This window comes from Bombina bombina, chromosome 7, assembly GCF_027579735.1.
Source record: "Bombina bombina isolate aBomBom1 chromosome 7, aBomBom1.pri, whole genome shotgun sequence".
NCBI classification, from domain to species: Eukaryota; Metazoa; Chordata; class Amphibia; order Anura; family Bombinatoridae; genus Bombina; species Bombina bombina.
In genome coordinates, this window is record NC_069505.1 from 231,060,609 (window position 1) to 231,086,822 (window position 26,214).

Consider the following 26,214-nt stretch of genomic DNA (forward strand, 5'->3'; position numbering starts at 1 on the left):
TATTGTAGCTAGCTTAGGGTTTATTTTATAGGTAAGTATTTAGTTTTAAATAGGAATTATTTAGTTATTAATAGTAGGTTTTATTTAGATTTATTTTAATTATATTTAAGATAGGGGGTGTTAGGGTTAGGGTTAGACTTAGGTTTAGGGGTTAATAAATATAGTATAGTGGCGGCGACGTTGGGGGCGGCAGATTAGGGGTTAATAAATGTAGATAGGTGGCGGCGATGTTAGGGGCGGCAGATTAGGGGTTAATAATTGTAGGTAGGTGGCGACGATGTTAGGGGCAGCATATTAGGGGTTAATAATGGTAGGTAGGTGGCGGCGATGTTAGGGGCAGCAGATAAGGGGTTAATAATATTTAACTAGTGTTTGTGAGGCAGGAGTGCGGCAGTTTAGGGGTTAATATGTTTATTATAGTGGCGTCGATGTCCGAAGCGGCAGATTAGAGGTCAATAAGTATAATGTAGGGGTCGACGATGTCGGGGGCGGCAGATTAGGGGTTAATAAGTGTAAGATTAGGGGTGTTTAGACTCGGGGTTTATGTAAGGGTGTTAGGTGTAAACATAAATTTTGTTTCCCCATAGAAATCAATGGGGCTGCGTTACTGAGCTTTACGCTGCTTTATTGCAGGTATTAGATTTTTTCTCAGCCGGCTCTCTCCATTGATGTCTTTGGGGAAATCGTGCACGAGCACGTACGACCAGCTCACCACTGACTAAAGCAGCGCTGGTATTGGAGTGCGGTATGGAGCTCAGTTTTTTAACGCCGGGTTTATAAAAACCTGTAATACCAGCGCTGTAGGTAAGTGAGCTGTGACAATAACGTGCAATTTAGCACCACACCCTCACCGCAAAACTCGTAATCTGGCCGAGTGTTTGTGAATTCTGACACAATTCACACAAAATTTTATTATAAAACACCACTAAAGAATTTTTTTGTGTCACTGGGTTTGATGCACTGTTTATTTATAAACCTGAGGCACTATTATAATACTATATAAAGCTTTACTACGCTACAACAACCAGGGTGCTTTTGAAATAAATATCCAAGCTACATAAACGATCAGGCACTCTCTGGGTTTAAAGTGTTTATTAAATAAGTGATGTTTTGGGGTGGTCCCCCTTCCTCAGACTCAAAACAAACAAAAAGTAGAAATGTGCGATTCGTTTCGGATCGATTCGGAAATTCATCCGAATTCGTAAAATTCGGGATTCGAAACGATTCGAAATTTCCGAATTAAAATAGTGCCGAATCTACCGAATAAATCCGAATTAGTTCGGATTTATTCAGATTTATTCGGTAGATTCGGATGGCCATGGATTACACTATTATTGTACAGTATATTAGGTTATATCACTCTGCTATGGGTTACACCTAATATACAGTACATAATACAAGTCTAATCCCACCTAACACTTACCGAAATTCCGAATTTCCAAACCGAATCGAAACGAATCCAGCCGAATTTATTCGAATCCGAATTAATCCAAAACGAATCTGAACCGAATTGATTCGAATTTTTCCGAATTTGAATCGATCTGAACCGAACCGAATTTTTTCGTCATGCACATGTCTAACAAAAAGTCTGAGGAAGGGGGACCACCCCGAAATGTCACTTATTTAATAAACACTTTAAATCCAGAGAGTGCCTGATCGTTTATGGAGCATATATATATATATATATATATATATATATATATATATATATATATATATATATATATATATATATATATATATATATATATATATATATACACATACACACACATACTGCTGCACAGTAACAGGTTGATATGTGCTCAAGTATCTGTCCATAATTGGTCACAGCAACTATAGAGACACTCAATAGGCAATCCGAGGGGTCTGTTCCTGAACTACAAAAGATTGCAACTTTTAGTAACCAAAGCTTTAAGTTAATTTAAAGGGACAGTATACACCATTTACTATAAAGAAGAATATGCGCAGATACTATCTAAAAATCCAGTATGAAACCGTTTAAAAACGTACTTAGAAGCTCCCAGTTTTGCACTGTTGATGAGGTTTGTCTGGGACACCCACTGAAAGGGTAAGGGTAAACAAAAAGAACAGACACTCCCCCCTTCCCTGCATATGAAAAGACAGTTTATATAAACAAGAGCCAGCAGGAGTCTGTAGACATCAGTATACATCTGGCACTGTGGGGCTTGGTTAGGAGTCTGAAAATCAGCACAATGTTATTAAAAAATAAGCAAAACTATAGATTGTTACAAAAACACACCCAGATGGGCTATATAAATGGATCATCTACAGAACATTTATGCAAAGAAAAGTCTAGTGTACAATGTGTATGCAGATCTTTTGCAATGCAAGCTTGAAAGCAAAATGTGTAAATTGTAAAAGCCAAAATTGTTATCATATAAAAGATAAAACACCAGCACTTTACATGTGTTATACTAAATACAGACTCACAATGTCTCAAAGGATAATGACCGATGGAATAAAACAATACATAATTGTGTTCCATTAGTCTGAAAAGGGGACACACAGTTTAAAAGGTACAATTCAATATTCTTTGTAAATTTACACAATCTGGTTAATAGGATTTAAAAGATGTTTTAAGCCAGGCAATATAATATGATGGTATCTCATTTTTTTCATTATTGCAGTTAAAAAAAAAAAAAAAAAAAAAGGCAAACTTGCTTGAATCAGCTCCATCATAGGTGCATAGTTTATAGTATTCATGATTATTAGAACATGAGGTTATTCTCCTTTTTTATTTTTACGTCTCAATAAGAAAATATAAATGAAAACAGAGATCATATTGTTTTGTAAAGATTTGTAACAAAATAAGACTGAAAGGTGAAATCCCATCATTGATCACAGACAAAAGGTGAAAGATACTGATAAAATACAAGATCTATGTTAAAAGCTTTAGTAAAAAAAACAACTGATTGTTCATGAGAATTTAGATAAAATAGAAAGAAACAGATCCTCAGAGCTAATGCTGGGATAAAGAATAATTACACTTTTCTCTGCTCTTGATTTTTAAACGTAGTGAGAGATTTTTGAAATAATACGACTGGGTAAAATTTCAGAAGTAGCTGCTTTTCAAATTGATACAATCTTTTGACAATGAGCTTTCTGTCAGTGCCCCTCATAAAGTGGAATTAAGGAGTGCTCACTGCCTTTAATTGTAAAGGGACATTAAAAAGGGCATAACAGACAATGTTAAACTTTCATTAATCAGACAGAGTACACACTTGTAAAGAGCTTCACAATTGACTTTGTTCATTTGGTGTCCTTTGTTGAAAAGGCATCAGTAGGCAGTCAGAAGTGTGTACTATAATAGCGAGGATAGCAACACTGTGCTAGAGTGAATAAAACCTGTTCATGTAAACAAATATCTCATAGAAAAACTCACAGCACCATCACCACTGGAAAATTGTAAAATCCATATCTGCAAACCAATAACCAATGGAGCAGTATCTGTCTTGTAAACGTTCCCCTTTCAACTCATATAGAAAGTGTCACAACTGACTGGTTGCTTGGCAACACTATGCTTTACACTTCTTTTACACCATTGCTTCCACGTTTTGGAGTCTCATCATTTTTTCATAGGTTCTTTTTAATGATATCTCTGTAGCTATTTATGTCATTTGATTGAAGTTTCAAGCTCCAGGGTACACTTATTTTGAGTTTTGGGCTGCTCTTGTGAACTGACACAGCATATACTTACACTTGTCTGGAATCTCTCTGTCTGTCCTTCTCCTAAAACTCACTGCATGTCCCTATAACAACAACCCCCACACTATCCACATCTCACTCTCCCTTCTCTCATCCCCTATGCTGTGCTCTCATGAACTACTCTGTTTCCTTAGAAACACTTCCCCCTCTAACTCTCCTGGTGACGTCTCTTCTGTGTCTAGTCATACACGCTCCTATAAATCTCACTCTCACCTTCTGTCACTCTCACTGCTACTACTGCTTGCTGCTGGTGACGTCTCTTCTGTGCCTAGTCATACACGCTCCTATAAATCTCACTCTCACCTTCTGTCACTCTCACTGCTACTACTGCTTGCTGCTGGTGACGTCTCTCCTGTGTCTAATCATTCCCGCTCCTACAAGTCTCACTCTCACCTTCTGTCACTCTCACTGCTACTACTGCTTGCTGCTGTTGACGTCTCTCCTGTGTCTAGTCATACACGCTCCTACAAGTCTCACTCTCACCTTCTGTCACTGTCACTGCTACTACTGCTTGCTGCTGGTGACGTCTCTCCTGTGTCTAGTCATACACGCTCCTACAGATCTCACTCTCACCTTCTGTCACTCTCACTGCTACTTCTGCTTGCTGCTGGTGACGTCTCTCCTGTGTCTAATCACATCCGCTCCTACAAGTCTCACTCTCACCTTCTGTCACTCTCACTGCTAGTGATTTCTCTCCTAACCCTGGCCCTGCATCAATCACCACACTTTTACACTCTCGCTCTGTCTCCCACTGCAAAAACCCTAGGTCACGCAATACCAACAATCTCATCTCCATCAACCCACAGTGCCTATTCCCTCCCTTTTCTTGTGCCCTCTGGAATGCTCGCTCTGTCTATAACAAACTTACAACTGTCCACGACCTGTTTGTTTCCAACACTTTCAACCTTTTAGCAATTACTGAAACCTGGCTATCTTCCTCTGACACTGCTTCCATTGCTGCTCTCACACATGGTGGTCTTCACTTTAGCCACACACCTAGGCCAGGTGAGAGACATGGTGGCGGTGTTGGCATCTTACTCTCCTCCTCCTGCTCCTATCAGTACCTATCTCCATTTCCATCTCTCTCCTTTTCTTCCTTCGAAGTACAACTGCATTCGCCTGTTCTCCCCCTTCGCTCTCAGAGTGGCAGTTATCTATCGCCCCCCTGGACCAACCTCCCAATTCCTTGACAACTTTGCTGCCTGGCTTCCTTACTTTCTCTCTACAAATACACCTACTCTAATTCTGGGGGACTTCAACATCCCCATTGGCAACCCATCTGCCCCTGCTGCCTCTAAACTTCTCTCACTCAATAACTACTTCGGCCTCTCACAATCCACCCTATTCCCTACCCACCGCGATGGACACTCTATCGATCTGGTATTCTCCTATCTCTGTTCTCTCCCAGATGCTGTCTGTCGCCCATTTCCCATCTCAGACCACCATCTGCATACCTTTAATCTTAATATACAGGCTAAACCTACTTCCCCCCCCTCGCCCCCGCACCTGTAAAAATCTACACATTGTAGACGCTCCCCAACTCTCCAACCTTATTCAAATACGCCTCCCCCACACTTCCACGATATCCTGCCCTGACCTTGCCATAACCCACTACAACAATACTCTCTCCTCTGCACTTGACAATCTTGATCCGCCCCAACTTCGCAAAGCCCCATGTCATCAGCTCCAGCCCTGGCATTCCCAGCAAACACGCCACCTACAAAAATGTTCCCACGCTGCTGAACGTGTCTGGAAAAAATCCCTCTCTGAACCTGATTTCATGCACTATAAGTTAATCCTTTACTCTTACACCTCTGCCTTTCACTTAGCTAAGCAAACCTACTTCTCTTCTCTTATATCCACTCACTCCTCAAACCCTAAAAGACTCTTCTCCATTTTCAACTCTCTTCTCTACCCACCTGCACCACCCCTCTCATCTGAGTTCAGTGCTCAAGACTTGGCTGACTACTTTTTCAATAAAAATGGATGTCCAGTAAAACAGAATAAGAAGGAGTCACATAGAGTGATATCGTCAGAGAGAAGCGGCACTCGTGATGCCAGAAACAGCAGGCCAGGACCTCTTAGTTGCCCGACAGACTCAATCGGCAATATCCGCAGTCAGATCACGTGGATACGTCTCACCAATCAGGGGCAGCAAACTCCCAACGCCTTCCAGTAGTGGCACCAATCCGCACAACTGAATCAGGAGGTGTGTATAAGGAGGTCCCGCAGCACCCTATCCCAACAAGCTTGCTGCGCAAACTCAGCAAAACAGTTAGCAGTAGAGGGTAATCAAATGTATATTTACTCCACTTCTCAACCTCTGGGTATATAGAGCAAGTCCAGCTAAAAGTAAATATTAAAAATGACTTTAATAATTCACATGGTTAAAGATACAAACAGACAACGTTTCTAGCCAACCAGGCCCTTAATCATCATTGGCTCGAAATGTCTGTTTGTATCTTGACCCATGTGACTTAATAAATGTCATTTTTAATTTTACCTGGACTTGCTCTATATTTGCATTTACAAGGGATTGACCTTTCCTGTTTGCTTGAGTAGGGGTCTGGTCATTATATTGTCTCCATATATTCACTGTTGTATGCATCGAAGAGGAAAAAATAAAAATGAAAAGATGAGTCCACCTTGTAAGCACTGAAAGAACAAAACAAGAGAACCTCACAAGGGCAATAGTGTCTATGCACTCTGCAAGCTGGACCTAGATGTAAGTGAAAAATCATGACCACCCCTCCTGACTGCCTGCAGCAGCTTCTTGCTCACCTTGCAGGATCGTAGGGACACATTTTGTTCCATGCAGTGACACTACTTTACCATAATAAAACAAAATATATGTAAATTGGTTTGCAAGAGTGTTTCCAACGTGTTGCTGTTCTTATTACTGCTTTACCACATTGCAATTTATTTGAATGGGATGTGTGATATTATGTATTTAGCACCTCATACAATTAAGTATGTTAATGGATCTTTAAACACCTTGATATGTTAATATATAGTGTTTAGCTATGTGTAAGGAAACAACTTTACAATATACTTGTTATTTATTTTCCCTGCATTTCATGTAACTTAGCTCTGAAAATTGAGGATTTTCTTATTCTCAGACCTTGAAATGTGTCTGCTGACTTCTCAAGGCCATGTGGTAAGGAAGGGGTTATATTTATGACCACTTGAGTATACAAAATTGGACAACAGCACCTTCCAGAAGTATATGTAGGGGTTGGTCTTGCCACATCCAATAAACCAATTACCTAATAAACCTTCTTTCTTAAAAAGGACCTTAATTTGAACATCAGGGTCATCAGGCTTGTAGCCAACAATGTATGCGATCAATACCAGGTCCTTAGTCATGTCTGTAACAAACAATGTTTCGGACCTATACCAGGTCCTTAGTCATGTCTGTAGCTAACAATGTTTCGGACCTATTCCAGGTCCTTAGTTATGTCTGTAACAAACAAAGTTTCAGACCTATACCAGGTCCTTAGTCATATCTGTAGGAAACAACACTTCAGACCTATATCAGGTCATTAGAAATGGACATGTTTAAGGACAAGGTATACAGGGAGTGCAAAATTATTAGGCAAATGAGTATTTTGACCACATCATCCTCTTTATGCATGTTGTCTTACTCCAAGCTGTATAGGCTCGAAAGCCTACTACCAATTAAGCATATTAGGTGATGTGCATCTCTGTAATGAGAAGGGGTGTGGTCTAATGACATCAACACCCTATATCAGGTGTGCATAATTATTAGGCAACTTCCTTTCCTTTGGCAAAATGGGTCAAAAGAAGGACTTGACAGGCTCAGAAAAGTCAAAAATAGTGAGATATCTTGCAGAGGGATGCAGCACTCTTAAAATTGCAAAGCTTCTGAAGCGTGATCATCGAACAATCAAGCGTTTCATTCAAAATAGTCAACAGGGTCGCAAGGAGCGTGTGGAAAAACCAAGGCGCAAAATAACTGCCCATGAACTGAGAAAAGTCAAGCGTGCAGCTGCCAAGATGCCACTTGCCACCAGTTTGGCCATATTTCAGAGCTGCAACATCACTGGAGTGCCCAAAAGCACAAGGTGTGCAATACTTAGAGACATGGCCAAGGTAAGAAAGGCTGAAAGACGACCACCACTGAACAAGACACACAAGCTGAAACGTCAAGACTGGGCCAAGAAATATCTCAAGACTGATTTTTCTAAGGTTTTATGGACTGATGAAATGAGAGTGAGTCTTGATGGGCCAGATGGAATGTCCCGTGGCTGGATTGGTAAAGGGCAGAGAGCTCCAGTCTGACTCAGACGCCAGCAAGGTGGAGGTGGAGTACTGGTTTGGGCTGGTATCATCAAAGATGAGCTTGTGGGGCCTTTTCGGGTTGAGGATGGAGTCAAGCTCAACTCCCAGTCCTACTGACAGTTTCTGGAAGACACCTTCTTCAAGCAGTGGTACAGGAAGAAGTCTGCATCCTTCAAGAAAAACATGATTTTCATGCAGGACAATGCTCCATCACACGCGTCCAAGTACTCCACAGCGTGGCTGGCAAGAAAGGGTATAAAAGAAGAAAATCTAATGACATGGCCTCCTTGTTCACCTGATCTGAACCCCATTGAGAACCTGTGGTCCATCATCAAATGTGAGATTTACAAGGAGGGAAAACAGTACACCTCTCTGAACAGTGTCTGGGAGGCTGTGGTTGCTGCTGCACGCAATGTTGATGGTGAACAGATCAAAACACTGACAGAATCCATGGATGGCAGGCTTTTGAGTGTCCTTGCAAAGAAAGGTGGCTATATTGGTCACTGATTTGTTTTTGTTTTGTTTTTGAATGTCAGAAATGTATATTTGTGAATGTTGAGATGTTATATTGGTTTCACTGGTAAAAATAAATAATTGAAATGGGTATATATTTGTTTTTTGTTAAATTGCCTAATAATTATGCACAGTAATAGTCACCTGCACACACAGATATCCCCCTAAAATAGCTATAACTAAAAACAAACTAAAAACTACTCCCAAAACTATTCAGCTTTGATATTAATGAGTTTTTTTGGTTCATTGAGAACATGGTTGTTGTTCAATAATAAAATTAATCCTCAAAAATACAACTTGCCTAATAATTCTGCACTCCCTGTAGGTCTGAAACGTTGTTTGTTACAAGCCTGATGACCCTGATGTCCAAATAAAGGTACTTTTAAAGAAAGAAGATGGCTGGAGCAGTATTTCTTTGTTATTGTCATAGCGAAAGGGAGCTGAAAACACTCAGGAAATGCACACCCTGGCAGGGAGGGGACAAGATAAAGCTGCAGACAGGGTAAAAATCATTGAAAGGTATTATAGCAAAATCAACTAAAATAAATAATAAATAATGATGCAAATATTTCGGCTAGATTACGAGTTGTGCGTTAGGGTAAAAAAACAGCGTTAAGAGGTCCTAACGCTGCTTTTTTACGCCCGCTGGTATTACAAGTCTTGAAGGTTTAGGGTCACCGCACACTTCTTTGGCCTTACCGCAAAACGACTTATGTAAACTTCGTAAAGTCTTTTTTCTATGGGACTTCCATAGCGCCGGTATTACGAGTCTGTCCTGGGAGGCCAAAAAGTGATTTAAAAGTCAGTAGTTAAGAGTTTTATGGGACAACGCCGTAACATAAAACTCATAACTAAAGTGCTAAAAAGTACACTCACCCATAAACTACCTATTAACCCTTAAACCGAGGCAATCCCGCATCGCAAACACTATAATAAACATTTTAACCCCTAATCTGCCGCTCCGGACAACGCCGCCACCTAAATTATATTTATGAACCCCTAATCTGCTGCCCCCAACATCGCCGACACCTACATTATATTTATTAACCCCTAATCTGCCACCCCCAATGTCGCCGCACTTACCTACACTTATTAACTCCTAATCTGCCACCCCCAACGTCGCTGCCACTATAATAAAGATATTAACCCCTAAATCGCCGCACTCCCGCCTCACAAACATTAGTTAAATGTTATTAACCCCTAATCTACCGCCCCCGTCGCCGCTACTTTATTAAAGTTATTAACCCCTAAACCTAACCCTAACCCCCACTAACTTAAATATAATTTAAATAAATCTAAATAAATATTCCTATTTAAAACTAAATACTTACCTATAAAATAAACCCTAAACTAGCTACAATATAACTAATAGTTACATTGTAGCTAGCTTAGGGTTTATTTTTATTTTTCAGGAAAGTTTGTATGTATTTTAACTAGGTAGAATAGTTATTAAATAGTTATTAACTATTTAATAACTACCTAGCTAAAATAAAGACAAATTTACCTGTAAAATAAAACCTAACCTAAGTTACAATAACACCTAACACTACACTACAATTAAATAAATTAGGGGTTAATAACTGTAGTTAGGTTGCGGCGACATTGTGGGCAGCAGATTAGGGGTTAATAAATATAATGTAGGTGTTGGCGATGTTGGGGGCAGCAGATTAGGGGTTCATAACTATAATGTAGGTGGCGGCGGTGTCCGGAACAGCAGATTAGGGGTTAATAATATAATGCAGGTGTCGGCGATGTCGGGGGCAGCAGATTAGGGGTTAATAAGTGTAAGATTAGGGGTGCTTAGACTCAGGGTTCATGTTAGGGTGTTAGGTGTAGACATAAATTTTATTTCCCCATAGGAATCAATGGGGCTGCGTTAAGGAGCTTTACTCTGCTTTTTTGCAGGTGTTAGACTTTTTTTCAGACGGCTCTCCCCATTGATTCCTATGGGGAAATCGTGCACAAGCACGTACGACCAGCTCAATGAGCAAAATTTTTGCTCAACGCTCACTTCTTGTCTTTTAACAACGGGTTTCTGAAAACTTGTAATACCAGCGCTGCAGGTAAGTGAGCAGTGAGAGAAAACTGCTCGTTAGCACTGCACAGCTCATAACGCAAAACTCGTAATTTGTTTTCTATTACACACAGTTACAAATGTTATAATACAGTCTCAGGGTATATAATATCCCCCTTTCATTTCTTCTTCTACAATCTGCATTGTCTGCTTTCAGTTTAGACTTATCTATATGTCTGGATCTAGTCCCTTGTTTCACTTCTGTATTATCCAGCTGTCTGTCTGCCTTTATTTGTTTACAACTACATTTTATGGCTGTAGCTGTTAGTCTGCCTTAAAGGGACATTAAACACTTTGAGATGGTAATATAAAATGATAAATTGTATATATAAAACAACTCTGCAATATACTTTCATTATTTATTTTGTCCTCTTTTCCTGTAATTCCATTCTGAAATTGTGAGCTTTTCAGTTCCTGTTAGAAGTGGAAGTGCAGAACTCTGTTATATACCACACAGCTATTGGCTGCACACTCTAGTGACCTATTTATAACTGACCCTAATTGGACACAGCAGAGAAGGTAACACAAGTTACAACATGGCAGCTCCCAGTGTTTTACAGACTCTAAAACTTTACACTTATTTTGTCACTTTTTAAACAACTAATGAAACTTTAAAAAATACATCTACATGTTAGTCATGGACTAATCTTTTCTTTGAATGCATCATTCTATCTAGCATGTATTTAGTGTTTAATGTCCCTTTAAGCTCTGTCTCGTTTTAATCAATTACCCAATCAGTGCCAAGATCAGCAAAAACAGAAACATATGTTACACAAATTAAGTATAAATGTGATGAAAGTTTGCTCTGCTGAAAGGTGAAACTTAAAGGGGCATGAAACCCACATTTTTTCTTTCATGATTTAGAAAGAGAATGCAATTCTAAACATCTTTCTAAATTACTTCTATTATCTCATTTGTTTTATTCTTTTGATATTTTTTGCTGAAAAGCATATCTAGATATGCTCAGTAGCTGCTGATTGGTTGCTGCACATAGAAGCCTCGTGTGATTGGCTCAGCATGTGCATTGCTTTTTCTTCAACTAAGGATATCTAACAAATGAAGCAAAATAAATAATAGAAGTAAATTGTAATGTTGTTTACATTTGTATTCTCTATCTGAATCATGAAAGAAAGATTTTGGGTTTAGTGGCCCTTTAATACTATAACAGAAGATAAAAGATGAAAAAAGAGAACAATAAAAAGGTTAATTTTGTTTTTTTACTAGATTACAAAATAAAACCAGAACAAAAAAAACAATGTTATACATTATTAGATAGGGTAATTGGATAAGCAATAAATAACGGACCAGTAAATACAGTAGAATTGCATAATTGCTCTGAGCAGGCGGACACACATCGCCGAAAATCAACCCGATTGAGTACGATCGGGTTGATTGACACCTCCTTGCTGGCGGCCGATTGGCAGAGAATCTGCAAGGGGCGGCGTTGCACCAGCAGCTCACAAGAGCTGCTGGTGCAATGCTGAATACGGAGAGTGTTTTGCTCTCCGCTTTTAGCGAGGTCTGGCGGACCTGATCCGCACTGTTGAATCAGGTCCGCCAGACCTTTGATAAATATCCCCCTTAGTCTGAACTTTAAATGAGTAGTAGACTTTTTTTTCTAGCAAATTTCAAAGTTATGTCTATTTCCACTCCTCCTGTATCATGTGACAGCCATCAGCCAATCACAAATGCATAAACGTATATTCTGCAAATTCTTGCACATGCTCAGTAGGAGCTGGTGACACAAAAAGTGTAAATATAAAAAGACTGTGCACATTGTTTTAATAAAAGTTAATTAGAAAGTTGTTTAAAATTGCTGCTCTTTCTGAATCATTAAAGTTTTATTTGAACTGAGTGTCCCTTTAACTATTAAAGTGTCATCAAATTCAATGGCATGTTGGGGCTGAACTCTCTGCAACATAAAGTGCATTAAAAAGGCTCATTTAGTATATCATTATTTTTTTTTAATCATAAGATTGGCACCTTGTTTATGCACCCAGCACCAGTCTTAAAGCCTAGACCATCAGCGATTGGAGTATGCACCGTGCTTTTGATTGGCACCTAGCATTCCCTCTTTGTGAACAAAATAATTATTACATCTCCCCTAAAGTGGTACACTTTGTCTTCAGCTGTTTCCACTTAAAAGGACATTCCATCAAAAGCTAAATGCACATAGATGAATTATATATTTGAATAGAAACATATTTGCAGTATACATGTATTGACATAAATGCTTCTAGTAAAAGTTATCACTGTTTAAGTGTTAACATTTTTCTTTACACATGCATGTGACGTCTAGCTAGGTATTCTCAGTGCACCAGCATTTTACATACTGCAGCAGCTCAGAGCATTAGTGGGGTTAATTAATAATTTGAGTCATTACCAGATGGTACAAGCAACTTAGGCTCTCTGAGCAAGTGCTGTGTTTAAAATGCTGGTGCACGGTGCATACTTACATACACATTTGAAACAGCTGTAGCTTTTATTAGAAGCATTTTTGCTAATATCTGTTTACTACAAAAATGCTTCCATTCAAAACTGAAATGCATCTATGTGGATTCCAATTTTGTCTGGAATGTCCCTTTAATTAAATTGCTAATTACATTGCTCACATTATTCCCTGGTATTTATAAATTGCTTTTGTTACATTTTGGAAACCTGTTGTGTGGTCTTAAGGGGTTAACAATATTTTTAGAAGTTAGCATCACTATTGAGGAAGAAGACAAAGTTAACAGATATACATATGTAGAATAATTCTAAAAGTCAGGAGCCACAAGTAACATTCTAGTAGCCACAGGCTCCCTGGCTCCCAGGATATGTCTAGTCCAGCATTAATGTTGCAAACAGGTTTATAAACTAATGGAAAGAACAAGAAAGACAAATTATCACTTAGAGCAACGCTTCGTATGATTGTGCTAAACCCTAACCGTGCCGTTTCATTCTACTGACGGCTTCATTTTCTTTTACTAGATTTACTGCCCTCCTCTTTCAAATGACTTAAATCTGCCAGTCTGTACTCACCGCTCCATGCTGTGCTTACACATAGCTCTGTACCCTCATCTAATCCACCAATTCTCATCTTTGAAGTCTTCAGCATTCTCATTCATAGGTCGGCTAACCACGCTGCTTCTACACTCATTTCTTTAAAGGGACAATGTTCATGATTCAGATAGGGCATGCAATTTTAAACAACTTTCCAATTTACTTTTATCATCAAAATTGCTTTGTTCTCTAGGTATCTTTGTTGAAAGCTAAACCTAGGTAGTGTCATATGCTTATTTCTAAGCTCTTGATGGCAACTTTCTAATTTACTCCTATTAGAAAAAAAAATCATTCTCTTGGTATCTTTATTTGAAAAGCAGGAAAGTAGGACCTGGCCCATTTTTGTTAATGAATATTCGACTGAAATGAATTAGTAAATGAACGAATTTCGGACTAAACAAATCATTGAAAATGAACAAAACGAATATTTCAAACACTTTTTTTTTGCTGGTGCACATTTCTAATTATTGCTCCTTCAACAAAAGATAAAAATAGAATGAAACAAAAACGATAATATAAATACATTGGAAAATTGTTTAAAATATGTTTTATCTAAATCAAATTGTGTTTCATGTCCCTTTAAATATTTAAAGACAAAAAAGCACCTTAGAACAAATAACCAACCATACATTGATAAATGAACAGTATGCAAAAGCATGCAGAGGTGAACTCTTGTTATAAAAAGGTGGTACAAAGCTATGATACATAATATGTAATTATGCAGAAGATAATTAATATGTTTAATTAAAGTGCCATAAAACATGTTGAGATCTGTGCATATCCTAAAAGGGCTAATTCGTTTAAAATAGTTTGCATAAAAAAATGTTTAAAAATTCCTGGCAAGTATTTTAAAATAATAATAAAAAAAAAAAGCAAAATAAATTGCATAGCTAAGCTGCCTGGGGCAACCAACTCCCCCCCCCCCCCCCCTATCAGTGTTTAGTCACAGGCATTGTATTTCAACAGAGTTCACAGCTTCTAGGCAGCTCCAGCAGATAATCCATATGCACTTCTGCATTTTACCAAAAGATCAATAAACATAGATACAGACATAGAAGGAATTGTGTGGGGGGAGTTAGGACTTTACAATTCAGAAACTAAAAAGAAAGGGTTAATGCTCGCCAGTATACATTTGCAGGTAACGTAATTAAAGAGTACATATATTATTTTGTCTCTATCCCAACTTGTTTTATGTCCCTTTAATTTAGAGGTCAAAAAAACACTCTTGGGCTGTGGACTCTTTCCATCAGAAGAAAAGAAAATTATCAGGTAAGCATAATTTATGTTTTTCTTCCCAAATGGAAAGAGTCCACAGCTGCATACATTACTTTTGGGAAAACAATACCCAAGCCTGAAACTACTGCCCACAAAAAAAAACCAGCTTCGTCTGAAGCCGAGAAAACCTAAAAAGGAAAAAGCCCAGAGGACACTGACCCGCAGATAGTCCAGAGCCTAGCTAGAAACCACAAAATCAGACTCAACTGAGCCAACAGGCCTCCAGGAGACACCATCGCCCAACAGTTGGTCCCTCACCACTAACCCCTCACTAAAGAAGGGAACACCAGCCTAAACTCCCAAAGGGATAGGACTAGGATAACCGAAGGAAAAAAATGAAAGGTCACAAATCCATAAAGGAAAAAAACCCAGAGCGAGCCAAACTCACAAGGGCCGAAATGGGTTCCGACAGACAAGGTGAGACTACGCCTAGATCAGGAGAAACCGGAGGTATAGGACCGGGCAATGGAACAGAGAAAACTTTCTCTCAAATGTTGTGCAAAAGCACCAAAAGACAACAGAAGACGGAGTCCTCACATAGTCCGAACTATGAACACTAAAGTATTCCGCTACTAAAAAAAAGTGTAACAGACCCAGACGAAAAACCCTGAGTAAGAAACACACCGCCATCCTCAGGATGACACAGAAAATACTTGCTGAGAGCAAAAGCGGCCAGCCAAAGAACAGATTGCAAAAGACAATTCCCAGACAATCCAAGCCGCCAGACCTACCCACAGGTCTTCCAAAAAAGGGGGAATCATGACCTCATGAGGTCCCCCAAGAAAGAGAAGTGACACCCAGAACTCGAGATGGAGCAATCCTAGACCATCTGCTTGTACGCTTAGGGAGCTAGCTAGCTACTATGCCCACCTAGATCCTGGAGATGACAACATCTCTCAGAACCCACTCCCAGCCGGGCCAGCCCCAGCAAAGGTAGGTCTGAAACAGGGGAACAGAAGAACCCCAAAACCAGCTCAAAAACAGCAGAAGAATAGCCACAGCCAATCCAACAGAGCACGGGAGCAACCCGACTCCTCAGAACAGACAACAGGACCGTAGACCCAAAGGATCTAGCAAAAAGGTCCAACTTAATCTTGACACGGAGCCAGCAAGACTCCAAATGTAAAGTAACAACCCAGAGAGAATATCCCTCTCAGCTAGGGAAACTCACAGGTCCCATTTCCTGATCCAGGACAAGCCGTAAGAAAGGGACCACATCTCCATAAAAGTGAGACTAAGCTCTCACCCAAGAAGGGGAAAGAACTAAAAGGAAGCACCTTCAACAAGCCACAAAGCCACAGGCTAAAGGAGAGAGCAATCCCAAACTCAGAAGTCCTGTTAAAAGTGATTCCCCTAAAAACTTGCCTGCTAACACGTAACCAATGTGCAATAGTATCAGCAGTGACACTGAAAGTCCATTCACCTGCAGAGCAGTGAATTCCATGGATACTACAGCAAGCTGACCAAGGGAAACCACCTAAGGTGCAAAACAAGCCCAATGAGCAACGACACTCAGAAAACCTGGCCAACCAAGACCAGGTCAAGTAATCCGAGTAAAAGGACCTAGCCCATGTTTCCAGGGACTGGGGAACCCCAAACCAGCCCTGGAGCCTAGAGGTCCAGTAACAACCCACAACAGGATCCACAAGGGAAAATGCTTATTGAAACCCAGCAACCGGAAGCCCCAGGGAGAACAGGTCCAAACCCCCAAATATTTAGACAAACAATACCCGCAACTTAACACCCCGTCTGAATAACAACCCAGACCACAGGGGATATAATGCAATATCCAGATCAACCTGGATAACGAGAAAAACTTGCAAGTTCCTACCTAAGGAAGAGACCACCCCTTGTCGAAGTCCCATTCTCCAAAGGAGCCAAGGTGGAAAAAGTTGTACAATGACGCTAGATCTTCTAGACTCATCAACAGCCTCAGGACAATAAGGAAAGGGGTTACCTTGAGGTCAAAACCACTTGAGCAAAGGCTGGTCTCCACATCACTTCCGTACAAGCGGATGATCACAGGTAGAGAGGGGCGCAAACCAACCCCCGTTTCGGGAGGAACCCCAAGCAAACCCAAGGAGACCACACCCAGTGTCTCCTAACAGGTAACAAACATCTCCCAAGCCCCTGAAAAGAGACCTAACATGGAGATCACAAAGGAAGACCAAAAGTCTCAGAAAAACAGCTAGACAGTTCACAATTGGTGTGCAATAGCTGCAGCTTGTTACATCTGCAACCTAACCGCTTCAAGGCAGCCAAATTACCCTTCAAACTACTAGCTGCTGAGGACCAAGTCCAAAGGACAATCCCCGAGCCTCAAAAGAAAAAAGGCCAAACCGCTCACTCGGCGGTAAGAAGGAGCTATGCCTTCCAACTCTCCACTACGTGGGGGAAGAACTCTAGGGTCTGACAATACCAGACACCAGAGATGATGCAGCAGAAACTCCACTGACCCAGTCATCCGAATTAAAGGCTATAAGGACTGAGACAATCCTTCCCGCCTTGTAGACCCACAGGTCCTCTAGAATGCTTATTTGAATGTAAAACAAATGATAACATAAGCACTCTGCACCTCGATCGGACCAGCCAATCAGAACGGTGCCACGTGTCTGAACAGCCACAAGACAGAACAGAACCCAACAGGACCAGCCTGCACCCAGGTCCTAACCGTCGAGCTGCATAAATCCTCCCTCCAAGGGGAACAAGCGAAAACAGACAAACAGAGGACTAACATGTCCCCAAAAACACTTCCACAGAAGTAACGGAGAGTATCGATTCAAGTTTAAGATTCCCGAAGGAAAATAATAAACAAATTAAAAGACATCCTAATTGGATAAAAATAAAATATAAGGCAACCCGTAGGTTAACGCCCAATAAGGAAACAGGCCTACCACAGGACCAGCCAAACGGAGCCCTATTCTTCCAAGAAAACTGTGAAGGATCTCAAAAAAGAACAGTCAGGAGATTACATCATCCCCACATTCCTAATGAGGCACACCATTCGAAGCAGACTGAAAATTCCTGTATCCGAGAAGGATAGGATCATTTAATAACTGAAAAACATGTCTGAGTAAGACGCGAAGGCGTGCCACTCTGTAACGAAAAGCACAACACTCAGGGACAGTTACACCCGCAGGGAACTGTACAGGCCCTCCCCAAGGAGGTAGACCCGGGACAATAGGGCACGAGCACAATCACGCATAAACGTCTGGACTCTGCAGACGAATAATTGCCAAGAATATGTGGAAGATAAAACGTGCTGCAACCTCCGGAGGGAGAAAGCCGCCCTGCGTGGAGGAATAATCAAAATCTGGGTTACCCGCATGTGTAGACGTATGGAGCGGTAGGGAACTCGCCTCTTGGAGGACAGGACCCCCAGAGGCGGATGGCTCAGCTGACCCTTGATTCCCCGACCCCAAGGAACCAGGCGCTCTAATACAGCACACCGAACATAACTGATTGACATGTGTCAACAAGGCCAATCCAGATTCTTCCCCAGATGAAGAATCTGAATCTGAAATTAGAACAGTCTCAGTATCAGAATCCTCCGTAACTGGATAGAGAATATGCCAATATAGACTATTTTAAGACAAAACAAAACCCACAATGGCTGGGGCACTCACCACCTCCTATGAACCAGACCCCTGCAAACTAGAATTTCTCCGTTGCCACAAGGTCAGGAATGCTGAAATGGAGGATGGAACGTAATCACGCCTGGCCAGAAGGTAAACCGTATAGTCCAAAAAAGCACACCCAACCATAAGGTTACGTCAATTCCAAAGGCCTTTATGTTCCATCCATGAGCCCGTTTATCACTACACATAAGCAGATTGAATCAAATAACAAACATGATTTAAAAAACCCTGTTCAATAACCCCCCCTCAGGAAATATTAACTCTTGATTCCAAGATACTAAAGGAGACTCACTGAGACCCTTATGTTAAGATAGTCCAGCAAGATGGTAGCCTCTCGGGAAAACATTAGTACAGTACATTCACGAAAAAAGAAAATGAAACAATCTTACCGGAATCTACGCCGTGGAACAGGAACACGGCCCTTCAAGTTTAACGGATAGTAGCATCATCTCTGCCATGGACTTCAGAGAAGAAGCAGGCAGCAGAGCAAAGTTTGACAACGCCGATTGCTTGAGGAGCTGTTAAAATGAGTCGGGATGGTTTCACAGAAAGACTCTTCCTGCATCTCTGGACTCTAACTTTCATCCAAGCCCTCACTGAGAGACTGACAGGATTACTTAAAACTCCTGTCCCATGTCGAAGAGTACTACCCTCCATAAGAGACAATTCAATTCTGACACTTCTCTGCCAACCTCCTAGGACAAAAGGCAAAGAATGACTGGGGAATGAGGGGAGTAGGAGGAGTATTTAAGACTTTGGCTGGGGTGTCTTTGCCTCCTCCTGGTGGCCAGGTTCTTATTTTCCCAAAAGTAATGAATGCAGCTATGGACTCTTTCCATTTAAGAAGAAAAACATAATTACTGTACAGTGCAAACCTACATCTGCTCTGAGACAAACAAGAAGTACTAACCTGCAATCTTAGTATATGGAGGTAAAGGTTCAATCATAGAGAAAGGTCAGGAATATAACCATAGTTATTGAACATATAACAGTAAGGTATCCTTATGCAGTTTGTGCCCAGAAAGACAACTAACTAAGGTAAAGGATATCAGTAACTTATTACCAAGGGTCTGATAACCAACAGACTCACTGGCAAACACCAGAACTTGCATTGCCTTGGTAAGGGTTGAGGAGGACATATTACCATATAACTCTTCTGATACATCTTATAAAAACTACAAATCAAAGTGAAGGTTTATCCTTATATCAATGAGCAAAGGTGAACAAATAGCCAGGTAACCTGATTGTAGCCAAGGAGACTGCCCTGGTTCCTCTAATAGGAGATAAGAGTTATTGGTGACATAAGAGCTGATACAAGCCCAGGAAGTAGTGTAGGAGCACTCACATAGGGAAGAGAATTTAAGTATGCCTCATAGCCCCGGCCGCAGACAACATGACAAAGACTTGAGAATATGTGCTGATGATCAATATTTGAGATACTAAAGGGACAGGTTGACTTGACAAATGAGAACAAGTAAATGTAGAAATTGTAATGAAAGTCTACTAACATGTCCCCAGAAACTCCCAAATAACAATAGTAATAACTTTAATAATAGTATAAAACAAATTTATTTCTCTGACTTCTCCAATGTCAACAAGATTATAGCAATTTATCAGACAGAAATTAACATTTGTCTTTCTATTTGACAATTACATATTTACTGAAAATGCATGCTCTTATAAAAAAAAACAAGTGTTTGCATCAAAATTAGACATGTGCAATTCGTTTTGGCCGAATTTCTTCTTTGGCCGAATTTTGGCTGATTCGGAGATTCAAATGCATCCGAATTTCCGAATCGGCACCATAACTAAAATCCCGAAAAATTCTGAAAATGAATAAATCAGTTTCCAAATTTCCAAATTTTTGCATCCATTCTTTATTCATATTCAGAATTTTTCATTGTTCTAATCTAAACTGTCGTTCTCCGACATCGCCGACACTAACTAAATAACTAAATAAAGCTATTAACCCCTAAACTGCCGTTCTCCGACCGCCGACACTAACTAAATCTATTACATCCTGGGCTAAATCTATTAACCCCTAAACCGCAGTACCCGGACATCGCTGACACTAACTGAAACACAAAATAAACCTATTAACCCCTAAACTGCCAATCCCAAACATTGCCAACACTAACTAAATCTAATAACCTCTAACCCGCAGTTCCCAAACATCGCCAACACTAACTAAACCTATTAATCCCTAAACCGCTACCCCCCCCCCACATTGCAACAACCTAAATTAAACTATTAACCCCTAAACCTAACACTCTAACTTTAACATAATTAAAATAGACCTAAACTAAAGTTGCAATTATTAACTAACTACCTATTTAAAAATAAATACAAATTTACCTGTGAAATAAAAATAAAACCTAAGTTAGCTACAATATAACTATTTACTAACTACTTAGTTAAAATAAATACAAAAACATTACTAAAAATAAAAAACCTAACATTACTAAAAATAAAAAAACCTAAGATTACTAAAAAATTAAAACTACAATTACAAAATGTAGATGGGATGAATGTGGGATGAAGATCTTTCGCCGGACTTCAGCAACTGTGAGTAAGGATTTTGGGGTTAGTGTTAGTTGGTGTTTTTTTTGTTTGTTTTTTGGAGTATTTTTTTTTTTTTTTTTAGATCAGGGCTTTTTTTATTTTAATGAGCCAAAAAAGAGCTGAATGCCCTTAAAAGGGCAACGCCCATACAAATGCCCTTTTCGGGACAATGGGTAGATTAGGTTTATTTTTATTTTGTAGGTTTGGGGGGTGAAGGTTTGTAATGTTAGGGGGTGTTTGTTTTTATTTTTTTGCAAAAGAGCTGTTAACTTTAGGGCAATGCCCTACAAAAGGCCCTTTTAAGGTACTTTATAATTGATTAGTTTTTTATTATTTTGGGGTGTTTTTTTTGTTTTGTTTTTAAACGGGGTATTAGAAAAGGAATAATTTTTATTTTTTTGGATAATTTTGTTTGTTATTTTTTGTATTGGAGGTTTTTTATTTTTTGTAATTTTAGTGTTTATTATTTTTTGTAATTGTAGTTTTAATTTTTTAGTAATGCTAGGATTTTTATTTTTAGTAATGTTAGGTTTTTTATTTTTAGCAATGTTAGGTTTTATTAGTGTAAGCTTAGGTTTTATTTTTATTTCACAGGTAAATTTGTATTTATTTTAACTAGGTAGTTAGTAAATAGTTATATTGTAGCTAGCTTAGGTTTTATTTTTATTTCACAGGTAATTTTGTATTTATTTTTTAAATAGGTAGTTAGTTAATAATTGTAACTTGAATTTAGGTCTATTTGAATTATGTTAAAGTTATGGGGTGTTAGGTTTAGGGGTAATATAGTTTAATTTAGGTTGTTGTGATGTGGGGGTTTTAGTTAGTGTTGGGGATGTCGGGGAACTGCGGTTTAGAGGTTAATAGTTTTAGCTAGTGTCGGCGATGTCGGGGAACTGTGGTTTAGGGGTTAATAGGTTTAGTTAGTGTATGGCGATGTTTGGGAACGGCAGTTTAGGGGTTAATAGGTTTATTTAATGTTTTAGTTAGTGTCTGTGATGTCAGGGAACAGCGGTTTAGGGGTTAATAGGTTTAGTTATTTTCAGTGATGTCGGGGGAACTGCGGTTTAGGGGTTAATAGGTTTAGTTAGTGTTGGCGATGATGGGGAACGGCGGTTTAGGGGTTAATAGGTTTATTTAGTGTCGATGATGTGGGGGCGGCGGTTTAGGGGTTAATAGGTTTAGTTAGTGTTGTCGATGTGGGGGGACAGCGGTTTGGGGGTTAATAGCTTTATTTAGTGTTGGCGATGTGGGTGGCGTCAGTTTTAGATCATTTTGTTTTGGCAATCGCTGGCATATTAGTTATGCTAAGTTAAATAGTTTTTTCGTATCCATCCTTTATTTATATGCATTATTCTATTCTAAACTTCAGAATAGAATAATGCATATGAATAAAGAATTGATCTGAAAAAACGATTTAACTGAACATAACTAATTTTCTGAAACATTTTTTTTTTTAAACTTAACTAAACTAATTTGCCGAAATTAAATTATTTATTTAACTAATGAAAACGAAACGCAATTTTTAGTGTTGCACATGTCTAACCAAAATAAATGTTCTTATAACAAATACAGTATCTGCAAGCAAATGTGAGAAAAACGTAAACCTAAATATAATTAGTTTTATACTGAGGTGCTTAAAGGGACACTGAACCCAATTATTTTTCTTTCATGAATCAGATAGAGCAATAATTTTAAGCCATGTAGCCATGAATCAGTAAGTGCTATCCAGGGTCTGAACCAAAAATGTGCCGGCTCCTATGCTTACATTCCTGCTTTTTCAAATAAGGATAACAAGAGAATGAAGAAAAAGTAATAATAGGAGTAAGCTAAAGAGTTGCTTAAAATTTCTGCTCTATCTGAATCATTAGAAAAAAATTGGGTTCAGTGTCCCTTTAAGCAATGCCAGATGCCAACATTATTAATCTAAATCAGCTACAGAGATTGGATCAGGCCACTACTTTTATAAACTAAGCATTTTGTATCTCTTCACTCTTTGGTCTGAACAGACACGATTGTAATAAACAGAAGCCCTTTTATGAGGTAATGTGAGCTAAGTTGTGTACTCTACTAATTTGCAGTCTTTGGAGTGCCCTGTCTGTATCCTCCATTTGAATTTTGAGTTTGCTGTCAGCAGAAAACAGGACCGACTGCCTCCATGAGAGCCTAAGGTTTACTGCTGGATACAGGGAGATGTGTACAGAGGTAATTCACTAGTACACATTCATTATACACAACAGTCTACCAACATGTCCATTTATTAAAGGGACATAAAACCATTTCTTCTTTCATGATTCAGATAGAACATAGAACTAGCTGAACACATTGGGTGAGCCAATGACAAGAAGCATATATGTGTAACCACCAATCAGCAGCTAGTTCCCAGTAGTGCATTGTTATTCTTGAGTCAACCTAAGTATGCTTTTCAAGGAAGGATACCAAGAGAACAAAGAACATTAGATGATTTGGAAAGCTGTTTAATATTGAATATACTCTGTCTGAATCATGAAAGTATAAGTTTTACTGTCCTTTTAAAGTGTCCCCCATCAGTCTGGAAGGCTCCATGTGTTTTCTGTAGATATACAGACAGCACAGGTGAAACCATCTCATGTACTTCACAACTCTCCGTTTTAGTGTTTTCAGAGCTCTGATAGATTCGTTTATCCGAATGAAAACTGTCATTTTATTATTTTATCTCACTAGTTGCTCTCTTTCAGTATAGTGCTTTTCATAGTGTGAGGTGGCCTTTCCTGGGGGGCCCTAGGGCATATAGGGGGGGTGAAGGAGCAGTGAGACTTTACACTATCCTATGGAAACTGTGCGCAGCAGCTGACTTTGGCAAAACATAGAGGTTTTTTTTTGTTTGGTTTGGTTTTTTAATATTTTTTTATTGGGGGTTAAGAAATTACAGAGAAGAAAAGGAAAAATCAGTTTGCTCATGCAAACATACATAAAATAAATGCCAAGACTTAGACATCACACATTATAACAGACAATCTTTTGTTAAACTAAAATTGATCCAGCAGGAAGTATTTGAAGAGCAAACCTGTAAGCGTCCCTCTTTTTTACCCCTCTGAAGCAGCAGAGGCCACTCTTGGACCCCAATTAACTTGAATTCCTAAGCAAAGGGTTTTTAAGTGCAATAGGCCACTTTTCGACCTATGTTGCTCAGGCGCACCTCCCATGTCTACTAGAACCTCAGGAGGGTCTAGAAAGCTTAAGATATTAAGGAGGGCATATAACTATTATGGTAGAAGGTAGACTATGAAAAAACTAAATATATAGAAATTGTACATTATGGCACCTCAATAAGAGGGATAATATGTAGACTGTAAGGCCCCCTCTGGGACCCCAAAACCTACAAAACAGGTGATCTTATAGATATGGGAGTAAGTCCCCCTCACTAACTGAAAACTCTTTTGGGCTTCAGGACCTAAATTAATTAGTAAGAAACTACTGCAGTGCTATCACAATTCAACATGTACAATATCACCTAGATAAAATAGAAGGAATATACTTGCACTATGTTAGCAGAGCTAGTATTAATACCCATGTAGACTCCAAAGTTCTTCCTCGAATTACTTAACAAGCATACAAGACATGGGTAACACCATAAAAGCTATTTTAAAGGACTGCATTGCACAACAGTTATATAGTGAGTATTTCTCTGCAATAGGGAATTGAGTGGTAGGGCCAATGTGTATATATAATCCTGCTTAAAAAGAGCGCAACCTTTCTTATTGAGTAGGGATGCTCTAGGTATATTTTAATCTATGTGCTGCAAGTTACGTGGGGTAGCATAAGACTAAATAAGGGTGTATAAGAAGGCCCAGACAAGGCCTTGTGTCTTCTCCAATTTGGTATTATTTATGGGGCAGCTAAATTAACCTAGTAGTAGGTAGGGTCAAGCCCAGTTGCCATTTACTTTATGCAGTCAACTCAGAACCGATGATGTAGATATATTACCAAATGTACTTGTGGTTTTGGTATGTACTTTAGGCAACCAACATTATGTATTAAACAAATCATTTATGGTTTACAGCATGGCTGAGTATAGACCATGCAAATGTTAACAGCATTACTTCAGTCATGGCAGAGCTTAATACATATAAAGATTATAAATATATAGGACTCCCAAGTTCCAACTATAATAGAAAGTGATGCAAAGGATACCTAAGTTAAGCTGAAAGGCTATTGGAAAGAAGAATATCAATCCTGTATGAAGAGCGGGGGTCTGATATAATTTCTAAAATTGGAAACAGTAAGAGAAAATCCCTATCCAGGTGCTTAAAGGGACAGTTCACCCAAAAAAATGTCTCCCCTTTAAATTATTCCCAATGATCCTTTTAACTGCTAGAGTGTATTAAATTGGTTACAAGTAGCTCCTTTACTCCTATTTCAGCATTTGAAATAGTTGATTTAGCCTATGGTATCGCCACCCACACTGAACAAATTAATACTGGAGTATCGGCTATTGAATAGCCTAAGTATACACAGCCAGCAGAATAGATTACACTCTCAGTGGGATGCAGGATAGTTAAGTAATAAAATGATCATTTTCCATTGTTGTCTCTATGTATTGAGCTTTGGTGTTCCAGCCAAATAAAAGATAAGGAAGCAAGTCTGTTTACACAAACTTAGAACATAATGAGATCTGATATCACCTTTAAGTTCAACCCATTGTAAAAGGCTGTGGTTTCAAAGCATTTATATACACAAATAAGCATGAAAATAGAATTTCTCAAATATTTTATACTCTGCAGTTGGTATAACAAGTCATTTAAAATACATTAATGGAAAAACAATTTTACAGTGTACTGTCCCTTTAAATCATAGAGTGTTTTTTAAGAGCCGACAATGACACTTTCCATTTTGTGCTGGAATAAGGCAAAGGGTGGGATGTAGGTGCCAGGAAGGTACTGGGGTCAAAATCACCCAGAAACTACATTGTAACTTGTACTTAACACAGGAGTAACAAAATGCAAACTGAAACGGGATTGAAACGCTCTTGGCTCTTGAACCCTGAGTTGTAAATTCCCCAAATTAAAGCTAAATAAACATTACAATTTTCTTTAACCGCTT

At 39.2% G+C, this 26,214-nt stretch overlaps 1 protein-coding gene across 3 annotated transcripts in view; it reads right to left on the bottom strand.

The window, feature by feature from the left end:
- The window catches only part of USH1C (USH1 protein network component harmonin), a 393,388-nt gene that overhangs the window by 286,786 nt on the left and 80,388 nt on the right, over window positions 1-26,214 (bottom strand). The gene's annotated exons all lie outside the window — the stretch shown is intronic.